Here is a 14,525-nt window from a genome sequence, read left to right as displayed (position 1 = left end):
GGGGGGGATTGTGTACCAATGAGGGAGTTTTTCTTTTGCTTTTCAAGGAGAGGAGCAAATGGGGGGGAGGGGGGAGGGGTTTGTGCGGGGAGAAGGGTGAAACAATGAATGAATGGAATCCCAAAATCTCTGTAGATGTTCATTGAAATGAAAAATAAACAACCTAAATTTTAAAAAAATGAACGTCAATCCATAAAAAAAAAATTATAGAGTTTTAAAGGCTTCATGGTGGTATGCTTACAACCACAAAAAAGTCTTTGTTCTACTTATTAGAATTGTTAACAAATCATAATAAATGATAAAATGTACACCCAGAAGGTATCTTATTTTATATATGTAAATATCTGTTTTTCCATTTGTTGAGCATCTTTGATCTATCAGACCCGTTTGAGGACTAAGGTGCATCTGATTCAGGCTATTGTCTCCGATTACTTGCTATGCATCTGAGAGCTGAACAATTAGAAAGGTTGACAGAAAAAGAACTGACGCCTTTGAGCTGTGGTGTTGGAGAAGAGCACTGAACATCTCATGGAAAGCCAAGAGAAGGAACAGGTATGTCTTGGAAAGTGTGCAGCCGGAGTGCTTCTTTGGAGGCAAGAATTACGGGACTTTGCCTCATATACTTTGGGCATATTCCTTGAAGAGGGGCATGATGCTGGGAAGGTTGTTGGGTCAAAGAAGGAGAGGAAGACCCTCGGTCAGGTGGACTGACATGGTGGTGACTTCTGCAAGGGGCTCTTGTGTGTCAGGAAGTGTGAGGATGGCGCAGCAATAGAACAGGCTTTAGATCCTTTGTTCATAGGGTCGCTATGAGTCGTACTCTACCCAAGGACACCTAAACACACCACCATCACCTTGCAAGGGAATTATTAAGTTTAAAAATCAGGAAGCTCTGAGGTTCATTGTCGGTGCCAAATTCAAGCCCAGAAAGCTCTAAAGCCTGTGGTTTGAGGAGAGTTCCCAATGACGGTGCTGGACTGTCACAACTGAGGGCGCTGCTGACACCTGGTGCCCCCAGGGTTGCTGCCCACCGCGGGTCACGTCCTCCAACCCCAACAGCAACAGCCCCTCAGGAGACCAACTCCCTGCGTCATCTCGTCCCGGTTCTCTCTTCCCGAGACTCCTTCCCAGTCTTTACAGAACACGAAGAAGGAGCTCCTTTCGTTTTCACTGGGGGTAGCGGCAAAGACAACGGGCCAGGAAGGGGACAAAGGCTTCAGGCACCTGTAGGGTCACCACCTCGACAGTGGCACATTCTGATGGAGAGTCCTTCAGAGTTTCCGGATTCCCTGGACCCAGTGAAGGAGCGACCCCGAACAGCCTGACCCACCACCGTTTTGCTGCCCTGAGGTTAGACGAGAAAAACGATGGCAGGAACTACGAGCCTGAGATGGTTGGCCCACTGCAGTTCCGCGGACCCAGTAGGCTCAGAGGGGACAAGCGGGAGCCCCGCTCCCAAACAGCTTGGCCCACCACTGTTCCGTGGGTGCAGTGGGCTCAGAAGTAAAGAAACATCACGAGCTCGGATCTTAAGTTGCCAGACCAGTTCACCGACAGTGACATGAACGGCGACCGCAAGGCATTTCCGGGAGCAGCTGCGTGCGCAGTTCAGGGCCCGCGAGTGGGCGGGTCAGGACTGGCCGCCGGACAGAGACTAAGGTTCCGATTGGCTGCTATAACTGCCCGCTCACCTGACGTCACCACGCTAAACGTCCAGTTGGGCGCTGCCAGTTGTGGCTATGTGGCTGTTTACCCTGGTGTCACCTGAAACCCATAACGGCCCTATAAACAATCTGAACCTGTGACTGCTTCACCATCTTCAAAATACTTGACCCCATTGTTACGATCTTTTCTCAACGAGTCTTTCTTCCCTAAACGGACCCTTCACCATTCCAAGTAGGATGCCCTTCTCCAAGGACTAGCTCCTCCTAACAACATTCCTAAAGTATGTGAGAAGAAGCTTCACCATCCTTGCTTGCAAGGAGCTCTCTGGTAACATTTTGTCCAAGAAATACTCGTTTATTCTTTTGTCAGTTCATGGAATATTCAGTACTCTTCTCTAACAGCACAGCTCAAAGGCATCAATGCTTGTCACTTTTAGTCATTGTTCAATTCAGAAGCATGGCAAGTAATTAAAAAGTCCATGGCTTGCATCAGGCACACCTTAATCTTTAAACTGACATCCTTGCTCTTCTTCTGACTGCATATATTCCCAATGCAATAATAATACATCTTTTGCTTTCTTGATCCCTGGTAATGAGGGTGTTGATTGTGAATCTAGGTGTGGTGAAATAATTGACAACTTCAATCTTTGCTATCATAATGTTGCATATTGGCCCAGTGGTAAGGATTTTAATTTTCTGAATGTTGAAATGTAATACATACAAAAGACTGAAGTCTAATCAGCAGTAACTAACTCCTCACTTTTAGCAAGCAAAGTTGTGTCATCTGTATAACACAGGTTGTTGATGAGTCTTCCTCAGATTCTGATGCCCCATTCCTTTTCATAAAGTTCAGCTTTTCATATAAGTTGCTCAGCACACAGATTGAATAGATATGGACATTAGATAAAGCCCTAACATATTTTTTTTAAAAAATAAGATTTTAATGAAAGTTTATAAAGAACTTGGATTTCCATCCATTCATTGTTGCACATCTTCCTCCCTGCACCCTCTCCCATCTCAGTTCGCTTTTTTCTTTGGGAAAAAAGTTCTTTCATTGTTATATAACACCACACACACACACTTGACTATGGCAGCTCTTATTCTGGACTCTTATCTTGCCAATAATACCTAATCATGTATTCCTTTTAAACAGTTCTCTCCCTCATCTGTTTGAATGTCATGTATATTATTTATCCCCTCTTTTCTTAGTTTCCCCCAACTCCCATGTCAGTCCTGTTTTATAATAGTGGCATTATGCAGTATTTGTCTTTTTGTGACTGAGATATTTCACTCAGCATAATGTCCTCCATGGTCATCCATTTTGTATAATATTTCATGAGTTCTTTGTTTTTCAGTGCCACATAATATTCCATTGTGTGCATATACCACAGCTTCTCTATCCATTTGTTTGTTGATGGGCACTTGTGTTGTTTCCAACTCTTTGATCTTAATAAAGCAGAAAAAAACATGGGTGTGAATACACATCTTTCTTGATTTTAAATTATAGAGTGGGATGACACCAAGGATTTCGTTTTGGCAGCAAAAACTTGCTCAGATCAAATAGCCTGTTGATCTGTCACAAGAGCACAACTGATTATTTTGAGATTCCTATTCTTCTCAATGTTACCAATCTTTTTTTTTTGTGATCAACACTGTCAAATGCCTTTTCATAGCCAATTAAACACAGATAGGCATTCTGATATTCTCTGCTTTCCACCAAGGTCTATCTGATCTATCAGCAATAATATCTCTAGTGTCATAGTGCCTTTTCCAAATCTGGCTTGGATTTCTGGGAGTATTCTGTCGATGCACTGTTCTAGTTGGGTTTTTAAATAATTTTTTAAAAATTTTTTATTTAATTTTATTAATTGTTTTGTGTGTACCATCAAATAAAATTTGACTGGTACAGGAGGAGATTGTCCCTCCTTATCCAGCAGAGCATCTGGTGGATTCGAACTGTGCACCTCTGGGATTGCAGGGCTGTTCTAGTCGGTTTTGAATACAGAATCTTCAGTAAGATTTTGCTTGCATGTGATAATAGTGATATTGTATCCATGATATTTATTGTTCCATAGTTTTCACATTCGCTTGCATCATCTTTTCTAGGAATAGAAATAAATATGGATATCTTCCAGCTAGTTGGCCTGGTAGATTACTGGATCCAGATTTTTCTGGCACAGCCTGATGAGCACATGCAGGGCTGCTTCTGTTTGTTGGAACATGTCAGTTGATAGTCCATTGATTTCTGAAGATTTATGTTTTACCAGTACTCAGTGCAGATTCTTCCTACATCACCATGGTTCTTGGTCCCGTGTTATATTACTTGGAAAGCTTCTATGTCAGTTAATTCTTTTTGATACAGTGACTCTCTGTCAGGATTTAGGTGAAGGGGACCTCTGGGTCTGTTTTCTCTCCTCTCCATCCTAACATCTTGATGGTTTGGAGTCTTGACAAATCCCTTTGTCTCTGCATGGGCTTGCCATTATTGAGCAATCTTTGTGTATGATTATTGTGGTTCCAATTGTTACTTTAAAATTATGATTTAATATGTTAACCTTTCGTTTTGGTTGTCCTTGGATTTGATTGGAAAAAATTTTATAGCCAACTCACTAAATCTACAACTTTTGTTACCAGCTCCCTTCCAGAATATGATAATGAATGTTGTAAAATTTTTACTTACTTAAAATTATGTTTTCCCTAATGGAACTTGGTGGTCACGACGTCTATACTTTTCTATACTTTCTGTTTCCTCTAACCAAACATTTTGTGGCTACTGAATTCTTATGTAGTAGGTATCATTACACTAATTAAGCTAATTCTTTCTTAATTGATAGTCAATTTATTTGGACAATTTCTTGCTTAGATTCTTGGGATATTCTTGTCCTGTGTTCATAGGAGAATCAAGGATTGCCATGAGAGACTTACAGTCTCAGTGTCAGTAAACATTGTAAAGGTGAGAGCAAGCCATCTCACGTTGTACAAGTATTAAAAGAAAAACTGTTGGTTCAATGTTGAGGTTGGAAAAGTCATCTTTAAGATCCTTGAAGGCAGAAAATCAAGAGCTATAGCTTAGAAGTTTCAGAGAATGGAGATCTCTGTGCTGGTATGGACATTTTAAACATTAGCTCAGTGCTTAGCAGTTGCCAGGATAGGGTGTGTTTGGGTGTTTAGTTCTAGAATAGTCTTGATTCAGAGATAGCAGCAGTGTTTAACTGCAGTAAGTTTATAAAGCGATAAGAGACGGAAGTTGGAACAAAGACTTAGGAAAATGTAGTGAGAATCGTAAGTGCCATACCCACAACTGCTATGAGCTGGGAAGTTCTACAGAGACAAAGCACCCTCTCTAGGGATGAAACTGTTCTAAGTACAGAGAGGCACCTCTTAAAAAGTAGTTGGTATCAATGGGTATTGTTGTTGTTGTTGTTATGAGCTGTCAAGTTGACTATGCCTCATCATGATCCTATGCACAGTAGCTCTGAACTCTGCTCTATCCTGAGCCACTCTCACTGTCTCTGACACCTACTCTCATTATCCCACTTATTGTGTCAATCATCTCTTCTGGGGTCTTCCTTTCCTGCACTGTCTCTCTATCCTTCCAAGTATGATATCCTTCTCCAAGGACTGGTCCTTCTTGGCCACATGCCCAAAGTATGTGAGATGAACTTTCAAAATCCTTGCCTCCAAGGAGCAGCCTGGTTTCACCGTCTCCAAAACAGATCTGTTTATTCTTTTAGCAGTCCATAATATGCTCAATACTCTTATCCAGCCACAACTCAAAGTCATCAATTCTTTTTCTGTCATTCTTAGTCGTTGCCCAGCTCTCTGATGCATAGCAAGTGATGCACCTTAGTCTGTAGACTGACATCCTTGCTCCTTAGCACTCTGGAGAGGTCCCTGACAGCACATTTTCCAAATGCAATTCACCTTTTAATTACCTGACTGTTGATTGTGAAAAAGAGCAAACTGAAATTGTTAACGATCTCAATCTCTTCTTTATCTATCATGGTGCTGCTAATTGACCTGGCCGTGAGAATCTTTGTCTCCTTGATGTTGAGCATCAGTCCATATTGCAGACTACAGTCTTTGACCCACTGCAGCAAATGCTTCAGGCCACCCTCAGTTTTAGCAATTAAGGTTATGCCATCTGCATAACACAGGTTGGTGATGAATCTTTCTCCAATCCTGATGCCACATTCCTCCTCATAAAGCCCAGCCTCCTGAATGATCTGTTCAACATATAGATTTAAAAAGCATGGAGACAGAACACATTCCTGAACAAAGGGCCTAAAGCATTTCTATAACTATCGACATTTATCAAAGTTCATAGAGTTTCCAGAGTCATGTTGTTTAGGAAGTGGATGCCACTCCTGCTTCCAAAACTGTCTTAAACTGGGAGTGCCACCAAACACTGTCCACCATGGATAACCATTATGGCATCTGACACTCCAATAGTACAAGGTTCAGCATCACAGCAACTCCAGGTTATCTCAGTACAGCGTATTGACAGAAGAGTGCTGTACCACTTAGAAGAATGTTCCTCCAAAATATAACAACCAACTTTAAGTACAAAGGCCCTCCCCAAGGTCTTGTTGACTTTAAACAAGAGGCTTAAATTAAAACAAACAAACAACAACCTAATACAGTATGTTGTTGTTATGTGTTGTTCTGTCTCCTGCTATGTATAGCACCCCTGTGTACAGTAACTCTGAACCCTTCTCTGTTCTGAGCCAGTCTTACTAATTCTAACACACCAACCCCCCCATTGTCCCAGATACTGTATCAATCCATCTTATCCAGGATCTTCCTGTCCTGCACCAAGGACTGGTCCCTCCTGGCCACATGCCCAAAGTATGTGAGGCATATCTTCAAAATTCTAGCCTCCAAGGAGAGACTTGGTTTCACGCTCTCCAAGACAGAACAATTGGTTTTCTTGTCAGTCCATGATATATTCAAGACTCTTCTCCAGCACCACACTTGAAGACATCTATTATTCCTCTGTCATCCATAGTCATTATCCCCTCTCTGAAGCATATCAAGTAATTGAGAAGACCATGGCTTGGATTAGGTGCACCTTTGTCTCTAGACTGGCATAGTTGTTCTTCAGCACTCTGGAGAGGTCCATGATAGCAGATTTTCCCAGTGCAATTCATCTTTGAATTTCCTGACTGCTGGTGTTGAATGTTGATGTTGGAGCTGAGCAAGCTGTAATTGCTAACCACCTCAGTCTCTTCTCTAGCTATCCTGTTGCTGTCAATTGGCTCAGCAGTGAGAATCTTTGTCTTCTTGATGTTAAGCTTCAATCCATATTGAAGACTACAGTCCTTGATCTTCTGCAGCAAGCGCTTAGGTCTTCTTCAGTTTCAGCAAGCAAGGTTGTGTCATCTGCATATTGTAGGTTGTTGATGAATCTTCCTACAATCTTGATGCCCCACTCATCCTCATAAAGCCCTTCTTCAGGAATGGTATGTTCTGTATATAGATTGAAAAGGTATGGAGACAGGATGCATCCCCAATGCACTCCTTTGCTGGTTGTGTACCATGTAGTGTTTCCTTGCTGTTTGTTCTGAGGACTGCTTCTTGGCCCAAGTATAGGTTTTGCATAAGCACAATCAAGTGTTCTAGGATTCCCATTTTTCTCAAGGTTAATCACAATTTATTGTGATCCACACAGTCAAATGCCTTTGCATATTCAATGAAACACAGGTAGCCATTCTTCTGGTAATCTCTGCTTTCTGCCAAGATTCATTTGACATTGGCAATAATGCCCCTGATGCCAAGACAGGAAGCCAGCTTGTATTTCTGGTAGTTCTCTGTCAATGTACTGTTCCAGTCATTTCTGGATAATCTTCAGCAGGATTTTGCTAGTGTGTGATATTAGTGATTGTTGTTGTTGTTGTTATGTGCCGTCGAGTCGCTTGCAACTCATAGCGACCCTATGTACAACAGCTCTAAACTCTGCTCTATCCTGTGCCAATCGCACTGTCTCCAATACACCATCCCGATTACCCCAGTCATTGAATCAATCCACCTCAAAGAGGGCCTTCCCTTCCTGCGCTGTCCCTCCACCATCCCAAGCATGATGTCCCTCTCCAAGGACCAGTCCCTCCTTACAACATGTCCAAATATTAGTTATAATGTTTGGCAATTTCCACACTCTGTTGGGTCACCTTTTTTTGGACGGGAATAAATATGGATCTCTTCCAGTCAGTTTGCCAAGTAGTTGTCCTTCAGATTTCTTAGCACAACTTGGTGAACACATGCAGGGCAGCATCTGTTTGCTGAAATACATCAATTGGTTTTCTATCAATACCTATCGCTTTTTTTTTGGCCACATCCTTCAGAGAAGCCTGAACTTCTGCTTTCATCTCAATTGCCACTTGATTGTATATTGTTTCTTGAAATTCTTCTGTGTTAGCCAATTCTTTTTGGTACAATGACTGTGTCTACTCCTTGCATCTTTTTTTAATGCTTCCTGAATCATTCCATATTCTGCCCATAGCATCCTTAAGCATTGCAACTTGTGGCTTGACTTTATCCTTCAGTTCTTTCAGCTTAAGAAATGCTGAGCAAGTTTGGCCCTTTTGATTTTCCAACTCTAGCTCCTTGCATATTTCATTGTAATATTTCGCCTTGTCTTCCCAAATGACCCTTTAAAATCTTCTGTTCAGCTCCTTAACTTCTTGATTTCTTCCCTTTGCTTTGGCTTCTCAGCGCTCTAGTGCAATATTCAGAGTCTTTTCTGACATCCATTTTGGTCTTTTCTTCTTCTTCCTTCTTTGTAATGACTTTTTGCATTCTTCATGAATGATCTTCTTAATATCTTCCCACAGCTTATCGGTCTTTGTTTATTAGTGTTCAAGGTCTCAAAGCTATTCCTGGGTTGGTTTTAAAATTCATGGGGACTAGAATAAAGGTAACATTTTTATTCCTGTGGAAATGATTTAACTTTCTTTAGTTTTAATTTGAACTTGCATATGAGCAGTTGATGGTCTGTTCCACAATCTACACCTTGCCTAGTTTTCATTGCTGATATTGGACTCCAGGGGTTCTTTCCACAGATGTAATCGATCTAATTCCTGTGCATTTCATTAAGTGATATCCATGTATATAACCTGTGTTTCTGTTTCTTAGAAAAGAAATCATTGATTGTACAGAATTCTATCATTCTATTCCCAGCCTTATTTCTGTCACTTCTTCCTAATTCCCAACTTTTACATTCCAGTCACCCATTATTATTAATGCATCTTGGTTACATTCCCATCAATTTCTGACTGCAACAGTTGATAGAAATAATTTATTTCCTCCTCTTTGGCTCTGGTTGTAGGTGCATAAATTTTAATGATAGGGGTATTAATGGATCTTCCTTGTAAGTGTATAGATATTATCCTGTCACTCACAATATTGTATTTCAAGAGGGATCTAGAAATGGCCATTTTAATTATGAAAGTGACTATTTATTCCTCACCTTTTTATCTCTAGCATATCATATGATCTTGGGATTCAAAATGTCCCATGTCTATCCTTCTCATTTTGCTAATACCTAATATGTCAATATTTATGAGTTTCATTTCCTTCTTTATAATGTCTAGTTTTCTTACATTTATGCTTCTTTTTTAATATTTAAGCTCATTCTTAAATAACTACAATGATTTGTACAATGACTAAATGGCTGGGCCACCAAGGAGCTGCAAAGTTTCTCAAAACCCTAGAATAAAAAAGGCACACACATGCTCACCTTCTGTTATGTATTGATTTTCACACAGTATTAGCTTTTTGATACACAAATTCCAAAAACTCAGCCCTATAAAGGTCAAACAACTTTGGCAGGAATATAGAATGTTCTAAAGTTGGTGCTGAAAATGTCGTCAAGCTAGTAGTTTGAATGATAACTGCTGGATGCTGAAACATTTATACTTCTTGCAGTCCACATACCCATTATTAATTTCTTCTTACAACTGTTTCTCCTCCTTCATGTTTCCAAAATGAGGGCTTAGCTTCAGTTGCCATATCTGTTAGTCTATTCTAAGTGTGCTCTGCTTGTACATAAGGTTTTCAAAAGCCAGTTATATTTTGGAACTGGATGGCCAATTTTTCCTCCTAGTCTGTCTTAATTTGGATGTTTAGTGTTAGAAGAATATCTGACAGACAAGCATTTTTACCTAGCAGATGAAAGACACTTCTCTTACAGAAATAACCAATACATTCACTGTTCTCTCCCTCACCTCACCCCCCACCCCCCCACGTGTGACTTGTCTCTTCCCTTTCCCTGCTACATCCCCATTTCTTGTATACCCGGCTATTTGGTCAAACCTTCCCTTCCCCAGCCACCTTTTAATAGTAATAAGTCACTTCTGTGATGCCTTACACTAAAACAAGCAAGTGATCAGATATCATCAAGCAGATGCCACAATCTGTATGCTGAACAAATAATTTGAGAAGCTGGATTTATGAAGAGACTGTGGTATCAGGATTGGAGGAAGACTCATCAAAAGCCTTGGTTATGCAGATTATACAACCTTGCTTGCTGAAAGTGAGGAGGACTTGAAACACTTCTTGCAGAAGACCTAAGCCTGTAATACGGATTACACTCAACATTAAAAAACAAAGATCCTGACCACTGGACAGCATTAGGACAGATGGAGAGAAGATTGAAATTATCAATTATTTCATCTTCCTTCGATCCACAATCAACACCATCAGTATTAGCAGTCAAGAAATCAAAAGATGTATTGCACTGGAAAAGTCTGCTGTTAGAGATTTTTCCAAAATACGGAAAAGCAATGATATCAGCTTAAAGACTAAGATGCATCTGATTCAGTCCATGGTCTTTTCAATTACCTGATATGCATCTGACAGCTGAACAATGAATGAAAGGATGACAATGACAGAAGAAAGATTGATGTCTTTCAATTGTGGTACGGGAGCAGAGTGCTTAGTGTCCCATGGACTGCTGAAAGAACAAACACATATGTGTCTTGGAGAAAGTGCACCCAGAGTGCTCCTTAGAGGCAAGGATGAAAGTTTCACCCCACATACTTTTGGCATGTTGTTAGGCTATTCGTCGGAAAGGGTGTAGGGGCAGTGAAAGATAGGAAGACACTCAATGAGACAGATTGACACAATGCCTGCAGCTATGGAATCAAGTATATCAAAGATGATAAGAATGACACAGGATAGGACAGAGTTCAGATCTGTTGTTCACAGAGTTGCTACAAGTCCTACTTTAGCAAACATGATGGTCCTTTATAACGATTGTCCATTCCTAACAATAGATCCAAAGGAAATGAGCTAGTATCTGTGCATAGTGATGGAGACAGTGATAACTCAGCTCACACTCTGATTTGTGTCCAGTGTCCAGTATCTAGAATCTCTTCTGCCAAGCTATTGGAAATGATGTCACGGAACTGGACATCCCAGCTACTGCAGACTTCCTCACTGAAAAGAAACTCATTATCATTGAGACAATTCCAATCGAGTCAATTCACAGTGCATTTGCCAGGGAGTTTCAGAGGCTGTAAATTACAGCCTTACAGGTGGGAGGAACCTGCCCATCTTTCTTGGTTTTTCTTAGAGTAAGTGTAAGTACCTGTAACATTCCTTGGAGAATCTCAGAGTGGTACAATACTGCTCTGCTGTGACATCTTCTTCAGGACACCATGGTTTCAATTTATTCTTCAAAAGTGCTTCAATCTTTTCTACTTGTGTAGTTCTTTCGTCTCTCTTTAAAGAAGCCGAATGATGAGAGATGTAATATCTTGCACTACACTGTTACTGGTTCCTCACACTGTTGTCCATCTCTTGCTTAGGAGGATGCAAGTCCAAATCCCATGTATCAACTTTGGAGAAAACTTTTTGCTTGAGAATGTACTGTAATTCCAAGGTCTGGACAGGTCTCTTCTAGATCTGATACCGTGGTGATGTTGTTTGGCCTTAGGGCTGAAGGGCCAAGGGCTTGAAGGAGATTTGAGACTGAAGATATATATCCTTTTCCAAAATATGAGATTAAGGTAGCTGAGCCAATGTCCTTCTAGGAGAAAGGTGTTACCTGATCAAGGAGATTAGAGAGAGCTCTCAGATTCCCTCTTCATGACTTCTTGGGTTCCTAATGCTGTGTGTGTATGTGGAGATACAACTCGATTTGAAAGCCAGACCCTGAATTAGATTTAAGACTGAAGATGTATATCCTTTCCCAACAGTGCAGAAGAGGGAGACCTAGGACGAGATAGATTGATACAGTAACTGGGGCAATGGTGATTGGTGTGTTGAAATTAGGGAGGCTGGCTCAGAACAGGGAAGGGTTCAGAGCTGCTGGACATCGCTATACATCACAGGCAACTCAATGGCACATAAAAATAATAACATACTTTGACAGGTTTGGAAGCAGGAGTAGTATCCATTTCCTAAATAACATGGCTTCAGAAACTCTATGAACTTTGATAAATGTTCATAGAGTACACAGGGTCGTTATGAGTTGTGCTCGACTTGAAGGCAATCAACAACAACAACAACAACCACCAAGTTAATAAGCTACAGTCTTGGAATCCTCCCTTCTAAGAAGCATTCTGATTGTATTTCTTCTAGGACTCATTTGTTTATTCTTCTGGTGATCTATAGCATATTGTAAATTTGTCATCAACACCAACACAGTTCAACCATGTCGATTCTATTTATTCCATGGATACTACAGATGACTTACCAGTCTCATTAACTGATCTGTGGCCCTTTTTAAACTCAGGAGTTCTAAGCAAGCAACAATTTTAGAGGGATTCTAGTAAAATACTTTTTATTCCCTAAACATTTGACTACTCAGAAGGATCCCTCTTTGTTCCTCATCGATGCCACATCCTGACCCTTGTTAACAGACATCTGTCTTTTAGGTGACTTCTTGATGCTGTTCATGAACTTGACTTTGATCTACTCAATACCTTGTTTTTCTCATGGCTTTGCTAATATGGGGTAGCAGAATTTGCCCTTTAGTCTATAATACATACTCCATCAGCAATGGAAGCCCTTTCTGTGCATGCTTGTGTGGTGGTGTGGCTGGATCCCTTTCCTCTGAGAATCTGTCTGCACTTGGTTTTTCACAGTGAACTTTCTTCTCTATGACAGAAGCTTCCAGGATCATGTGGTAGTTCCTAAATCCCCCAGAACAACCAAAGAAACAAATTTTTCCTTCCTGGACAGACAACAAGATGGATGATTCATCTGTCATTGCAATTAGTACAAAAGTTCTAAACATTAAGGAACACATAGACAGAAAAAGATTGGGCCAAACTACCAACACCAGGATTTCTTTTTTAAAAATAACATTTTCCAAAATGTAGTTTGTTCACTAGGTTGTATTAAGAGAACAGAAAGAAAAGGGAGCTAATCAGTAGATCTTATTTGTTTTATAAAATCTTAAAGAGCCACTGCAGAGAGATTGTGGTTACCCATAAAGACTTTTAAAAGAAATAGCATGTGGCCAAAGTTGCACAATATAATTCCCACCTTGGTGAAAACTGGTTACCAAGAATCCAGTGTGAAATGCATTCATTACAGCTTACAGAACATCATCTAAAATTAGATTCTCTCATGCTATCCTTCAAAACCAGGGATTGAAAACTATTTCTTTTGGCAAATAATATTTTAAAAGTTGGTGAATGTGTAGTCCCTGAGTGATGCCAATAATTAGCACAACCATCTACTAACTGAAAGGTTGAAAGCTCAAGTCTTTACAGAGACCTATGCAAGTAAAGGTTTAGTGATCTATTTTTGAAAAATTAGTCATTGAAACCCTTTGGAGCACAGCCCTACTCCAGGACATATGGAGTTGCCATGAAATGAGGTCCAATTAAAGGCCTTTTTTTTTAACTTTGAATTAGAATGTCTTTTAGGGCTGCATGTAACCTACAGTACAGTAAGTCAGATGAGCTGTTTAAATCAGTTCGCTTTGCATATTTACAATCTGTCACATTAGTGGACCCTGGAGGCATTTGAGCAGGATTATTGTTGTTGCTGTTAAGTGCTATTAAGAAGACTATGACTCATTGCAACCTGATGAACAACACATTAGGACCTTGTCCTAGCTCTCCTCATGATTTCCACCATGCTCAAGCCCATTGTTGCAGTCCTATGCCAATCCTGTCAAAAACTCTATGAGCAGGATTATTGTTGTTGTTGTGTTGTTATTTATCACCTGTTATTGTTGTTGTTGCTATGTGCCATCAAGTCGCTTGCGACTCATAGCGACCCTATGTACAAGAGCCCTAAATGCTGTTCTATCCTATGCCAACCTAGCCATTCCAAACACACTTATTCCCACCGCTCCAGTCACAGAAACGATCCATCTCACCAAAGGTCTTCCTCTCCTTCGCTTCCCCTCCACTCTGTCAAACATGATGCCCCTTTCCAAGGACCAGTCCCTCCTTGTAACATGCCCAAAATATGTCAGACGAAGCCTCAGAATCCTTGACTCCAGGGAACACTCTGGCTTCACCCTCTCCAGGACAAACCTGTTTGCTCTCCTAGCAGTCCATGGTATATTGAACACTCTTCTCCAGCACCAGAGCTCAAAGGCATCAATCCGCTTTCTATCAGCCCTATTCACTGTCCAACTCTCTGATGCATAGCACATAATTGCGAAGACTATAGCCTGGATCAGGCGCATTTTAGTCTCCACCCTGACATCGTTGCTCTTCAGTACTCTTGAGAGGTCCCTCACAGCTGACTTTCCCAATGCAATTTGTCTCCTGATTTCCTGGCTGCTGTTACCAAGAGTGTTGACTGTGGAGCTAAGTAAATTAAAATTGTTAACTATCTCAATCTCCTCACCATCCATGCTGCCAATTGGCCCAGTGGTTAGAATCTTTGTTTTCTTGA

The sequence above is a fragment of the Elephantulus edwardii genome, unplaced genomic scaffold, assembly GCF_000299155.1.
Source record: "Elephantulus edwardii isolate Elephantulus edwardi_28Jun2011 unplaced genomic scaffold, EleEdw1.0 scaffold00233, whole genome shotgun sequence".
NCBI classification, from domain to species: Eukaryota; Metazoa; Chordata; class Mammalia; order Macroscelidea; family Macroscelididae; genus Elephantulus; species Elephantulus edwardii.
Note: the sequence above shows the minus strand (reverse complement) of the source record.